This window comes from Melopsittacus undulatus, chromosome 4 (genome assembly GCF_012275295.1).
Source record: "Melopsittacus undulatus isolate bMelUnd1 chromosome 4, bMelUnd1.mat.Z, whole genome shotgun sequence".
NCBI classification, from domain to species: Eukaryota; Metazoa; Chordata; class Aves; order Psittaciformes; family Psittaculidae; genus Melopsittacus; species Melopsittacus undulatus.
The window spans coordinates 24,178,125-24,191,581 of NC_047530.1; positions in this window are offsets into that span (position 1 = coordinate 24,178,125).

Below are 13,457 nucleotides of genomic sequence, written 5' to 3' on the forward strand. Positions count from 1 at the left end.
AGACATGTTTATGAATGAAACGTGAGAATGGAAGCCATTGCTCTTCACCTGGAAGTGGTTACATTAAGCAGTCTGACCCATACTGGATAAGTTATACCTCAGATAGTCCCCAGGTGTCCTACTAAACAAAGCTGTAATCTAATTAAACTACATCCCTGTATCCAGGAAAACACCTGGTTGTTACAATGACCCCTGCAGAGCTGGCAAGTGCTGCAGCATGGGGACTCCACTGCTGCTCTGGTTTCCTCCTTTCCTCTTGCAGTTCTAATGGTTGTGAGAGTCTGACATGGTTTGCAGAAGGCATAGATTTAATTAAATGGAAAATGTTCCTGTAGGACAATGATAGATTATTTAATTCTTTCTAGTATAGCTGAGAGCAGGTTCAACAGCCAAGAGAAAATATAGGACATCAGACTCTTTTCAGCTGAAGTTTTTAGATCAGGAGTATTTGTGCACTCAATATAGGAAACAGCAAAAAAAAAAATAGCTTTCAGTGAAGTTGCACCTAAATTGAATTCTCACTGTAACTGAACTAAGGCAAAGTGTGTTGGACTGATAATCCTGAAGTAAGAAGATGAAACCTAGCAGCATCCTTTTTGTACACACATATGCATTACAATCCCAGTGTAGATTTCTTGCTGTTCTGATCAAGCCCCCAAAATTACCTGCCTTAAAAATACTTACAGTGTTGTTGTTATGCTCTGAGTCCACCACAAATGGTTTTGCCTAGACTGCTAGATGTTTCTTTCAATTCCCTGCATCAGTATCTGGAGTGTATTTGGTGTATTCAACACTGAATAATACTAACAGGGTTTTAATAAAAATTTTTTTTTCCAGTCAGCACTTGCTGGGATTTTTGTGTGGCTCACCGACAGTCAAACCCAGGGGCTCAAACTGTGATAGAAAGATGAATATAGAAAATGTCACAAAAGCTGAGAAACTTCAATCTCAAGTGAATATTGACAGAAATATAGCCTTTGTTATTATAAAGAGGTACTGTGAAAACTGATTTTGCCATAAAAGATTTCTAATGTAACAAAACCAAAAGAGCAAAGGGCTTTCAATTCATCCAGCCAATAATATACAACATGTTGCACAGATACCAACCAAAGGTGAAAACCAACAAATTTCCAAATACATTTAAAGTCCTATTTTATTCAAAACCAAGAGATGAGACAGATCATGGAGGTAGAAAGGCTGCTCTGAACTACTAAATTATGTGGAAGGAATTAATAGTCTCTGGAGATAAGTAAAGGTATCTTTTATTAATTTTTACAAACACGCATTTTATAGAGCCTTGTTTTAATTGCTGTTAAAATAGGCAGAAAAAAAAACTTACTGGAAAGCACTTACTAAAAGTCTAAAAAGGATTCAAAGGATTATTTTTGCACAAACCCTTGTGCATTATGTATAGTTTGTGCCATCAACCTACTCAGGGTGGATAGCAGAAGTTAAATTTTTTGGAAGGCATCGATGGCCTCCCTTTACCAACATTTCAGTGGCAATAAAGCAATGGAAAGACAACCGGAAAGGGAATTCAGACACACAGATGTTGTTGTTTAAACCCAGCTGGTAACTAAGTATCACGCAGCTGCTCCCTCACCCAATTTCTTCCTCCGCAGGTTGTCTGGATAATCAAAGGGATGTAAACCCCACAGGCTGAAATGAGAATAGTTCAGTAATTGAAATGAAATAAAATATAATGATAATAGAAATAATGGCAGTTATAACAATACTGATAATAATAATAGGGAAGAACAAAAAAGGAGAAATGAGAATTCAGAAAACACAAGTGTTACACAATACAATTGCACGGCACTTGATGACCAATACCCAGCCTGTCCCAAGCAGCAATCAGTCCCTTCCAAATAACTCTCCCAGTTTTTATACTGATCTTGGTGTTCTGTGATATGGAATATCCCTTTGGCTAGTTCAGGTCAGCTGTTCTGGCTGGGCTCCCTCCTCATTAGTATTGCTTTTTCTTTAGCTCTGTTTGCAGATATGAACCTGTAGATATCTGTTTTGAAGCTGGAGTGCCAAAATTTACAGTTTTAGTGCACGACATTTTGAGCAATTTGTGGGTGATCTCAACTTCTTCTTCCTATACTTTGGCTTTAGTTTCTTAAACTAGAGTGTAACAAGCTTAAGTGCCAGCACAGCAGGGATAGAAATCTCAATATAAGCTTACAACAGCAGCAGAAAACTGCCATAAATATCTAAGCACTTTCTTTTCTATCCTGTGCATTTATCTCTAAGTTATGAAGATAAAACCAAACAAAGTTGTGGAGGAAGAAAAATTAATAGATGTTACCTGTATTCTGTATTAAAAATCTGATCTATAGAAACATATACTAGATGATCTTGAGGTCCTTTCCAATCCTAACTATTCTATGATTCTATGATTCTATATGTATACATAAATCATTACTGGATCAAATCTGACAAGGTAAACTAGTCCTTAAGAATATGTTTATGTACCTGGAAACAAATTATGTCAGCAAGGATTTTGGCTATGGAAGCAGACACAGGAGGCACTCTGCTATTAAACAGTAAAATATTATTAAAGTCTGTAGGGCAGTCTATCTTTTCTTAACACATGACTAACTTCACTTCACAAGATAACTACTGATGAGTTAATTACTGGAGTGATGTTGAAGGATGTATTGGAAACAATGTTAATAACTCATTTATGCTGATTGAAGCAAGATATTTTCAAAGTAGTTTGTTGCACACATAAGCATAGCTCATCAAGAAGGGTAGTTTTGCCAAGGCTCAAGAAAGTTAATAAAAAATAGTAGGGGGGATATTAGAAGAAATTGAGATCTCTTAATGAATGAATGATATTGGAGACTGTTAAAACACTACAACTCATGGATGAATGAAGGCAGCACTTACCATTGATGGAAAGTGACAGAAAGGGAAATGGGAGAAATAGATGTCAGTGTAAATTAGAATATATAGAAAGCTGATGGGAAAGTCTAAGAATACAGGATAAAATCAACATCTGGCAAGAAGAATAATGTTGCAATGGAAACATAGCTTCCAATTTTTTCTATACATGTATAAGATGCAGTATTTGGTTTCAATAAAATACACCTATTATTTGATAGGCATGACAAAATTTTAAGTGATACTGAAAGGCAACACTATTTGAAATATTTATAATCCATATTTGGGAAAAGTTAGATGATATACATATCCAGAGAAAGCATTTTGTAGTGCACTAGTAGATAAAAGTGTTGTTAAATACCTACATTAGTGTTCAATTTTTAAAGTAGTTCTGGAGAATTTGCACCCCAGTATCCTACAAATGCTTCTTGGTGAGCCCTGGGCACTAACTTAAAAAAAAATATGTTGTGAAATAAGTAGGAGACACAAGAGATAAGAAGAATTTTAATACTTGTGAGTACTTCACAAGGATAACAAAAATGATCTAGGTAACGGTAGGCTAGTGAGTCTAGTGTCAATCATGACCAAAATAATGGAATGTTCATTTAGCTGATAAACGATGAGAATATAATTACTCACAATCAAAATCTTTTAAAAAATAGTACTTGTAGTACAAGTCTGATTTTATTTTTTAGGAGAAAATGTTGATGTATGCAAACAACTACGAAAAGTGCCTTACCTGCTAAGCTGCTTTTCTACATTACTACATCCTCTTGATAAAAAAAACCCAACAAACAAAGTATTGCTGAAGTGAACAAAGACCATGAAAACTGCAAACCTCAAAAAGTAACTCTCAAATAATGAAATGAATATATCTTTAATGAGGTTCATCCTTACACGGGTTCACCCATTAGTTTTGACCTTAGAAAACCTATATAAAAGAACTGTTTACAAAAGGTAAATAATGGCGAGTAGAGATCGTTATGGGTTACTTTAACTACATTTAAGTTCTACCCATTAAAAACGAAACAAAAATATTTCCTGCAAATGAAAACTTCTCTGCCAAAGAAGGAAAAAGGCAGATCATGTCTGCAGAAATGGACAACATAATGTCGTGGCTAGAATGGGTGGATAACAGGTCACATAGCATGTAGATAACATATCTGAATACCACATCTGAATACATAAAAAACCCCAGCTTCTTTCTCCACAGAATACTGGCAAGACTAACGCTTAGCCCTGATAAGGCAGTCATGATTAAGACACTCACAAAACAAGGATTTAAACTAGAGAAGGCTGTATAATAGAATGATACAGAAGATATAGAAAAGTAACTTGATTACAGAGTGTGAATTTCTCCACCAGGGAGAAAATGTCACCTACTAAAAGGCTTTCCATCTTCCCTCTACCTGCACTGCAAAAAAATAGAGGAAGGATAGAAGGAAAGTCATAATGACATCTTTGGTCCCTAAATTTGAGGACTATGAGTTTCTTTGCCATTTTCTATTCCTCACAATTATGATCCATCCTAGAACGGGGCGTTTCCTCTCACAATAGCTTTACTCAGTGTTTTTTTACAAAATCTTGAAGAATTTCTCAAGGAATATGTCCCTTGTTTTCAGTGAAAATGTCTTATACTGTGAATGCCACTTCAAATCAAAAGTAGTAGGGAGTCAAATTCAGTAAGCCATTTAACATTTTTCTCAATACACTAAGCAGCTATTGGCATCCCTATAAACTAGAAAATAGTCATTGAAATGGACAAAGCTGAGGTTACAAATAGAAGGATTGGCTGGGACAAAGAGAGAGGCTAAACAGAATAAAGGCCTCTTTATCAAAATGCTATAATTTTGAATTCATGATCTTATTGGATCCAGGAGAAGAAATCCCATTCTGTGAATGAACTGGCCATCTATACCACCACAGCAGTGAGCATTACTTCTTCTTCTACATTCTTAATATGATTTTTTTTTTGCAAAGCAGGCTGCACAGCTGAAATGCATGTTGCATATTGTCCAGGGCCAACAGCTGGATTTTCAGAAATGGCAGTATATAAATACAAATCTTCCCATTGTGAATAAACATTAAAGGCAGTTATTAGCAAGTGCCTAAGAGCCTCTGAACACTAGTAATACATGCAAACGTTTGAGAGGCACAGTAGTTTCTGAAACTTGAATTCAATTATGCACTACTATTTTGACACTAAGGTGTCAGTATAAAATCTCAATGCTATTATTTGCACTGATGCCTTTGTTACAGAAATATTCCTGCCTAATGAATTCTCCTTTATTCAGGCCTTATCTCTCTTACTCTTAGATGGAGGTACAGTGCAGATCTAACTCCTCTCTACTTGATTGTTTACCCCTATTACTAGTCAAAGCACCCCATTATGCACAGTATCATGAGTCATCTGCTTGAAATAAGAGCAGCTTGATAGGCCTGAGTGTACTACAGGATGCTGTAATCATATACTTTCTTTGCAGGCTTTCTCAGGAGCACACAAATTGTCATTTTTTTAGAGACCAGCAAACATGTTTGAATAAAATGAAAGTCAATGCACACTATCCCTTGAACTACAAACCGAATTAAACACAAGCCTTTAAACTGATTATAAAAAAATCAAGGCATTGTTCCTTCTAAACAAGGATATTTACATATCTGCAGTTATCATCTGGGAATAAACAGTATTTAAAAGCTTGTCCCAAATCACACAGCACTGGCAAGCTCCAAAGCTAGGTTCAGAAAATTTTGAAGCATCTCAAATCCAGTGAGACTGCTGGTGTCTAAACAAATGGAAACAAATTTCTATATGCTTTGCTGTATTTCATCCAAAAAGAGCCCACATATTTGCAGAGCAAATCTGTCTTCCTTGTTCCCTTTAACATTATTTCTTAGATAAAAAGAATTTGTTGCCATGTTGAAGAAGAAACATAGAGCCTGTGCTACGTGTGGAGAGCGTGCTACATACACAGTACATGTAAATGATAATCAAGAGCTCATGAGAACACGCATACCTTAGAATTAATGAGAACTTAAATCAGGACTATGAGATCAAGCATCTTACCTAGATGCAGAATGACTGAAAGAACATCATCAACATGAACTCAAGCTATACTCTCTTAAGGGTAAATATTAACAGCCTACAAAGTTCCAGGGGAGCTGACAAGTATGAACAGTTACCTTACTGATTCCAGACAGGAACAGTACTAGCCCTGTTGCAGAGCCTATTTTAAAACAGAGACCTGATCTATTCAGTGCTGTCAGACACCCAAGAAAAGCAACAGCAAGGCACAAAAAGGTTTCCTGCACAATTATTAAATAAACTGGAAAATGAACTGCACATTAACTTAATTTTTTTTCATAGCTCTAGTAAACATAGTTACACCACACACTTTCTCACTATACATTCCAGCATATCAGTCATTTCCCATCTTCACAACCTTTTTCGCCTCTTTAGAAAATAACTTTCATGCTAATTCTTTCTAGAGACAGTCTCCCATGCTCTTTAATGTAAAAGTCACATCCTGAAAGCATCAGTCGATGTCATCCTTTCCAAGAACACCTAAATCCACTGCTGTCAAACAAGTGGGATGCTCACAATCAGCTCTTCCATCCTTATCATCGACTCGTTCCAGTCCAGTGACCTTTCCAGCACAATAAAAGCTGCCAACATACTGGAGACATGGTAAAGGTATGCAAATGCTTAGTGCTATTAAATGTGCCCAATGTCTGTTGAAAGACAAGCCATTGCTTTTTCTCTGTCACAGGAAATCTCCTAGATCCTTGTGCAAATACAGACAACTTGGGGTTACATTGATTTATATTCCTTAAATTCAAACAAGCCTCAGGAATATATTTAAAGGCAGTGTGACTTCTTTAGAAGCTTGCAGGAGCATATCTCAAGTGAGGATATGCTTTGTGGATCCCATGGATATCGTAATCATTTCAAAATATCAAAGCAAGGGCTTCCTAAGGGAGCTAACTGTCCTATACACTGTGACTTCTGATGACATCTGGACACCTACCTCATTTTAGGTCTCAGAAAATCATAAAGTACTGAAAAAAAGAGGCAAAGTCTTTTAATAAGATTTTGAGGTTTACCATGTTCTTACCATACAGCTGACATAAAAGAATTTTAGAAAGGGAACAATATCAATTTTTCATGCAGCTGAAACTTGATCTCAGTTGTATCAGAGTGCTGGATAGCCTTTTAACAATAACAATAATAAACTCAAGCAGCTTTCTTTTCTGTTCAGTATATTTCATAATTAGGCCCCAAAGTTTTATCACCTTCTAATAGGAATCATGACTGCTCAAATTTTTCCTGATTGTAAAAATAATGCCATAATTTGATTATGCCTATATATTACATATGCTGCATTAAGTTTTGTAGTTGAAAATACGAAAACACCTCACTGTATTTGTTTCAGAATGTATTTCCTTCTCTAAGTTTTTGGTGTAATCAAATTATTGAGCTACATGAAACTGTTTGCCTAATAAAAAGATTGTAACTGTAAATTCTAATCATTCTTGGTAATGATTAGAACTACATAAAATAAATATATTATTACATTTACATTACATAAAATAATGTAATTCTAACATTCCTAGGAAATACAGAAGGTAATCAATATTAGAATGATACCAGTCTCTTGTTAAACCCTAGAGGGCAAAAGGCAGCAGAAAACTTCAATTTTATTATGGTGCAGACAGTGTTTTTTTCTTATTAAAATTTAAATTAATTCTCCTTTTTATAATAAGCAAGACTGTTTAAACATTTTACTTTGAAAACAAGTATTAGAAATGCTCCTTCCAAAAGGACATTTCACAATGCAAATACACATCCAAAATCCAAAATAAGTTGCTGGCCCCTTCAAAGAGCTTCATGGCAGAACAAAAGAAAAAAAAATAATCAAGGGTCTTTGGTATAGATGAAGCTAACCTTGAACCCAAATATTTTCACATATTAAGGATTTGTCTGAACTCTTCTTTGGCAGTTTCTCATACCACTACTATCTCCATAGTATGGTATTTAGCAGAAGGATTAACAGCTGTCTTTTCTTTGTCCCCTAAATTCTATTCAGTTTTGGCAGACATATGAAGTTAAAAATTGTTGCTTCCTAAAGAGGAAAAGGCATAAGGATAACTTGATAAGAGTTTGCAGATAATTTCCTTTCCAGAAATTTTTACTTGAAAGTACAAAACATTTGAAGTTCTATGGACAATTTTGTAGCTGAATCTGCAACATGTTTATCTATACACATTCATTCACATTTTAAACAGAATTATTCTTAGCAGAATTTAAATTTCTTCTGAATTCTCTTTTCTAAATATTTTTACTGATGGGAATATTTGGCAAAACTGAATGTTGCAGAATATTTAATTGATAGAAAAATTATTTGCAACATTGGATTGGAAAGTTAATTTTGAAAGTGACTCTCCTTTCTTTAGGGACAAAAACATATTTTTTGTTCACCAAAAAATCACAGTCAAAAAGACTTCCAATAGTTCTCCACTCTCACTGCTATCAAAATGATAAATTTCTGAACAAGAAACTAGTAACAATTGTCTAACTGCAAAACTGGGTTACAGAGATACTCTCTTGAACAAGGTCACAAATTAGTATCACAAACAGAATAGAATTGAGATGACCTGGTCAACTGTCCTCTCACATTTCTGCTCATGACTTCATAGCATCTTTCTAACTACTAGAATAGAATTAAGAGCAGCATCTGCTTCAATTCATATAATGAACACTGATTCCATTATTGCTCTTCAAGCATTGCTGCAAAGAAGGTGCCATACTTATTGGCTAAACAGTCTCTGAAATTGTCCAAAGAATTCTGCTTCCTAGCCCAGTTCTTGTGACAGTTGAGCTCCATAAAGGATATGAAAAATGCTTTGGAATTGAGAATTCTAAAATAGGCTTTAAATGATGAATTAAATAAATGTTATTTAGTACAGATGTGTCTTAAACTGTGATGGAATCAATTAAGAAAGTCCACAATTATCCTTTATGTTCACAGACCATTTTAGATTCAATGAATGCTCCTATTTATTTATTTTTTGAACTAGAAAGACTTGGTCTGCTGAACAGCCAGATCCAAATCAGAGGGCTGGAGGAGAAACTGCATACCCATATGTTTAAGTGATGTTTCCATGGATACAACAGATTTGATTTGCAGTTTGCAAATTTACCTTCAGTAAGTGGCAAACACATTCTACCTTCCCAAACAAAGATCTGAGTGTCAGGATTAGAGACATTGCATGCCCATGCAGTGAATGTGAAGCCAGGGACTGGAGTGCAGAGAAGCTAGGAAGAAACGCACTTAACTTGCATTGCTAATCTGACATACTGCTGCAGTGTGTGCTTGGGGAATCTTAATCAGGGTGGGTCTTTTTTATTTTTTTTTGGTGTAAGCGATATTTAGCCAGGAATAATCAACTGCACAAATAGGAAACAATTGGCTGCAAAGGAGTCCTGGAAAAAGAGTGATGTTGGGGGACATCAATCAAACATGAGTCAAAAATGTCGTGCTGTTTCAATGAGAAGTGAATATTGCATTAGGCTCTATTAATAGGAATAGCTCACCAGACATGTGATGCAATCCTCCCGTCCAGGCCCTGACTGGAATACCAACTTCTATTCAGACACCCACACAGAAATGTCTAGAGCCTTTTCAGATGTCCATGGTGGGAAGAACAAGAATCAATGGGCATGTCTTTCTCCAAGAAATATTCTAGTGTACTATTAGAACTTTTTAGTAGTAAGTATAGTACAGGCATGTAATATGTTGTCAGGGGAAACTCTTAAAGCTCCACAACCATGAGTCATCAAAAGTAAAAGGGACAAGTCTATCAGGAATGACAGAAGCATAGATCATCATGACATGGGGCTGGGACAAGGCCAAAATAGCTAGCTTTTGGTTCTACGTTTTGTTAAAACAAATTGCACTAAACCACTAGGAATAACTAAGTGCTACAGCCATACTGGATTTTTGTCAGACTAACAGACTATCTCACCACATCAAACCCCAGAGTAAATTAAAATTAATAGTCTAATCAGAGAGAAACTCTAAAAATGACCCTTTTTAAAAATAGTCTTTTATTCATACTAAAAAAACTTTCATCTTTTTGGCACGCAGTTGTCAATTTTGACAAATCAATCAGAAATCCAGGAAATTGTTCAGGAAGTTACTTTTTACATGAATGATATGAAGAGATGTATACTAAATGTTTCATTCTGCCCTCACTTCATTCTATACAGTATATCCAATATCAGCCAGGAAGCTCATTTGGATGTACAATGGTAAAGATGAGAAGCAAAGCCCAGGGAAGCCCTAATGATGCAGGCTTTAACAACAGAGGTAGATGTTAAGGTTCCTGTAACCAGAGATTAAAAAGCCTTCATCCGATAGTCAACATTTCCATTCATTACTCAGTTTTTTTGGAGATGAAGCAAGGATACAATGAGTTACATCAAAATGTACAATGAGCATCAGGGGGGGCAACATATGATCTTTTCTTATAGTTAAGGATGACTTCAAGCAGAGCATTGCGTATCTGAAGCTATCTACACTGTAGGGGGCAAAGCATGGACTTAACTTAAATTAAGCCTTATTACAAAACAGGGATATGTCAGTGGGAAATTACCTGATGGGAAAAGGCAGCCGTGTGGAGTAGATGCCTGGGAGAAGCTTAGGATTCTGCACAGTGCTACAGGTTCTCTCCATCCTCCCTGTCCTGTGCATCAGATGTGGGGAGCTCAAAGAAAATTTGCAGTAGGCAGTGGAAGCATAAGAGCTCCTAGTACCATGACAGAGGAACAGAAGTTAGAAACTTGTGATAGGGTTTATATTCTCCCTATTCTTCCCACTAAATCTTCATATGAATGGGTTTCATTTGGTCACTGTAAATCTAGCAAACTTCCTTGAATTCACTAGGATGTTAAGTTAGCTCTTTCCACAAAAAGAGATTTTAATTTGAAGGAGCTGATCTAGTGATAACAACAGCAAGTTTTTTGACATTGCCATAAAGAGCTAATTTGCTGAGACAAGGTTTTATTGGCCAATGTAATAGGTAGTATTTAACAGGTCACTTGAATAACAGCAGTGGTTTTTCCTTATGCTGGCAGGAGCTATTGTACACATCAGACTAAATGATGAATTTCCTTCTGAATATTTAGAGATGATTCCTTTACTGTAATTGTCACACTGCACTGACAATCTGAATGCCAGTAATAACTGAAATTAAGAAGTGGAATAGTGTCATTTGAAGATTAATACAAAAAATGTAGAAAGACTTGCATGTTGACTCATTTGTGCTATTCTTCCCTATATTTTCTGTGTATTCATAGCTTTTTAGTGGAATTTCTTCCACTAAGTGTAGTATTTCTTCATTTAAACATTTCCTAATGGATTTTACATCTCTGGACCAAACTCAACTCTGATATAGCACTCAAGCAATTAATGGATCTGGTTTGGACAGCAAACCTGAATTACTGAAAGGAAAAAAATATTAACATAGGTTGTAAACACATCCTGAACTAAACCAACAGTTCAGTGGGAACAGCTGGGCTTTACAACCAACCAAACCAGAATGTACTATAGATTCTGAAATTATGAGAAAAATATTATCATTCTCTACTCAGGGAGAGTGATCAGGCCATCAGGACCTGAATTAGTAGATTATTGTCCCTCAGTTGGAGCCTCCTAGAAGCAGTTCAGTTCTCCTAAATATTTAAACATTTAAATATTTAAAGGTGTTTAATGGGAGTTGAGAACATTTTTTAAACTCCACTTTAGTGCTGAGAATAGACCAAACTAATTTAAGCACTTAAATGTGCCATTTGTGACTTACCCAAGTCAACTTAGTGTCTGGATACCATGCACAGGGACAGTCTCATCAGTATGCTGCAGCTCCAGACCTGGCCATGTGCTTCTGACTCCTCCCTGGGAATTGTCTAATCACATGCCAAGTTGGTTTACAATGTTTAACCAACAGAGAACCAACCGTAACTAACTAAATAAATACATACACACATACATACAAAAAGAAATAGGGAATAAGTGATTACCTTTTGTCTGGTTCAGCTTTCTTACCATACTTCTTCAGGAATCAGATGATTACCAATGCAGCAGAAAGTACAGGATCAATAATCCCTCTGGAAAGAGGTGTGGAAGGCCAAGATTACACTTCTGGTTGCACCTATCTATAAGATGACTTTAGTTGTGTTGTAAGGCCACACAAATGTAGATGAAATGATGTGATTACTTTCCACAGTTTGCAAAAGTGGGAGGGTAGGGGGGTTCAGAAGCAGTCAAAAGTGCCATTACCAGAGAAAGATGACTCTGAAAACTGCCCAGCTTTCTCCTAGGAAAATGCAATTGTCCCTGTAAAAGGCTTTACTAATATGGTTGGAAGCAGGAGAGAAGAAAAAAGGAAAGTAAATTTGGCAAGTTTGCTGTCTGCATCTCTGGCTTGCCATGTGTGTCAGAAGTGATAGGTACAAGATGGTTACAACTGCACTCAGAAATGACTAGGAGAAATAAAAAATTAATTTACAAATACATTTCACAGTTCATGCACAGTTAGCTGCAACTGCTTTTTTAAAATTCCCTTCACTATTCAGGATTCACTTTACTTGACATAATATATGTTGGTTTATACTTAAGGGAGTTGACTTATGAGTAATACAATTAGAGAGTTCTGGCTTTCAGGAAAGGTCTACACTTACTGGAATTTAAGCAAGAGGTATTAGGGTATATTAGGGTATACCCTAAACCTGTCCCACATGACATCCTTGACTCTAAATTGCAGAGACATCAATTTGATAGGTGGACCACTCGGTGAATAAAGAACTGGCTGGATGGCCACACACAAAGAGTTGTGGTCAATGGTTCAGTGTCTGGCTGGAGACCAGTAACAAGTGGTGTCCCTCAGGTATCGGTTTTGGGACCGGTCTTATTCAATATCTTTATCAGTGACATGGACAGTGGGATTGAGTGCACCCTCAGCAAGTTTGATGATGACACGAAGCTGTGTGGTTCGGTTGATACACTGGAGGGAAGGAATGACATCCAGAGGGACCTTGACACACTTGTGAGGTTGGCTAATGCCAACCTTATGAAGTTTAACTATGCCAAGTGCAAGGTCCTACACCTGGGTCGGAGCAATCCCAGGCACAGCTCCAGGTTAGGCAAAAACAGCCCTGCAGAGAAGGACTTGGGGGTGTTGGTCAATGAGAAAATGAACATGAGCCGGCAGTGTGTGTTTACAGCCCAGAAAGCCAACTGTATCCTGGGCTGCATCAAAAGAAGCGTGACCAGCAGGTCAAAGGAGGTGATCCTGCCCCTCTACTCTCCTCTTGTGAGACCTCACCTGGAGTATTGTGTGCAGTTCTGGTGCCCTCAGCACAAAAAGGACATGGTACTGTTGGAACAAGTCCAGAGGAGGCCACGAGGATGATCAGGGGACTGGAGCACCTCCCATATGAAGACAGGCTGAGAAAGTTGGGGCTGTTCAGCCTGGAGAAGAGAAGGCTGCGTGGAGACCTTATAGCAGCCTTC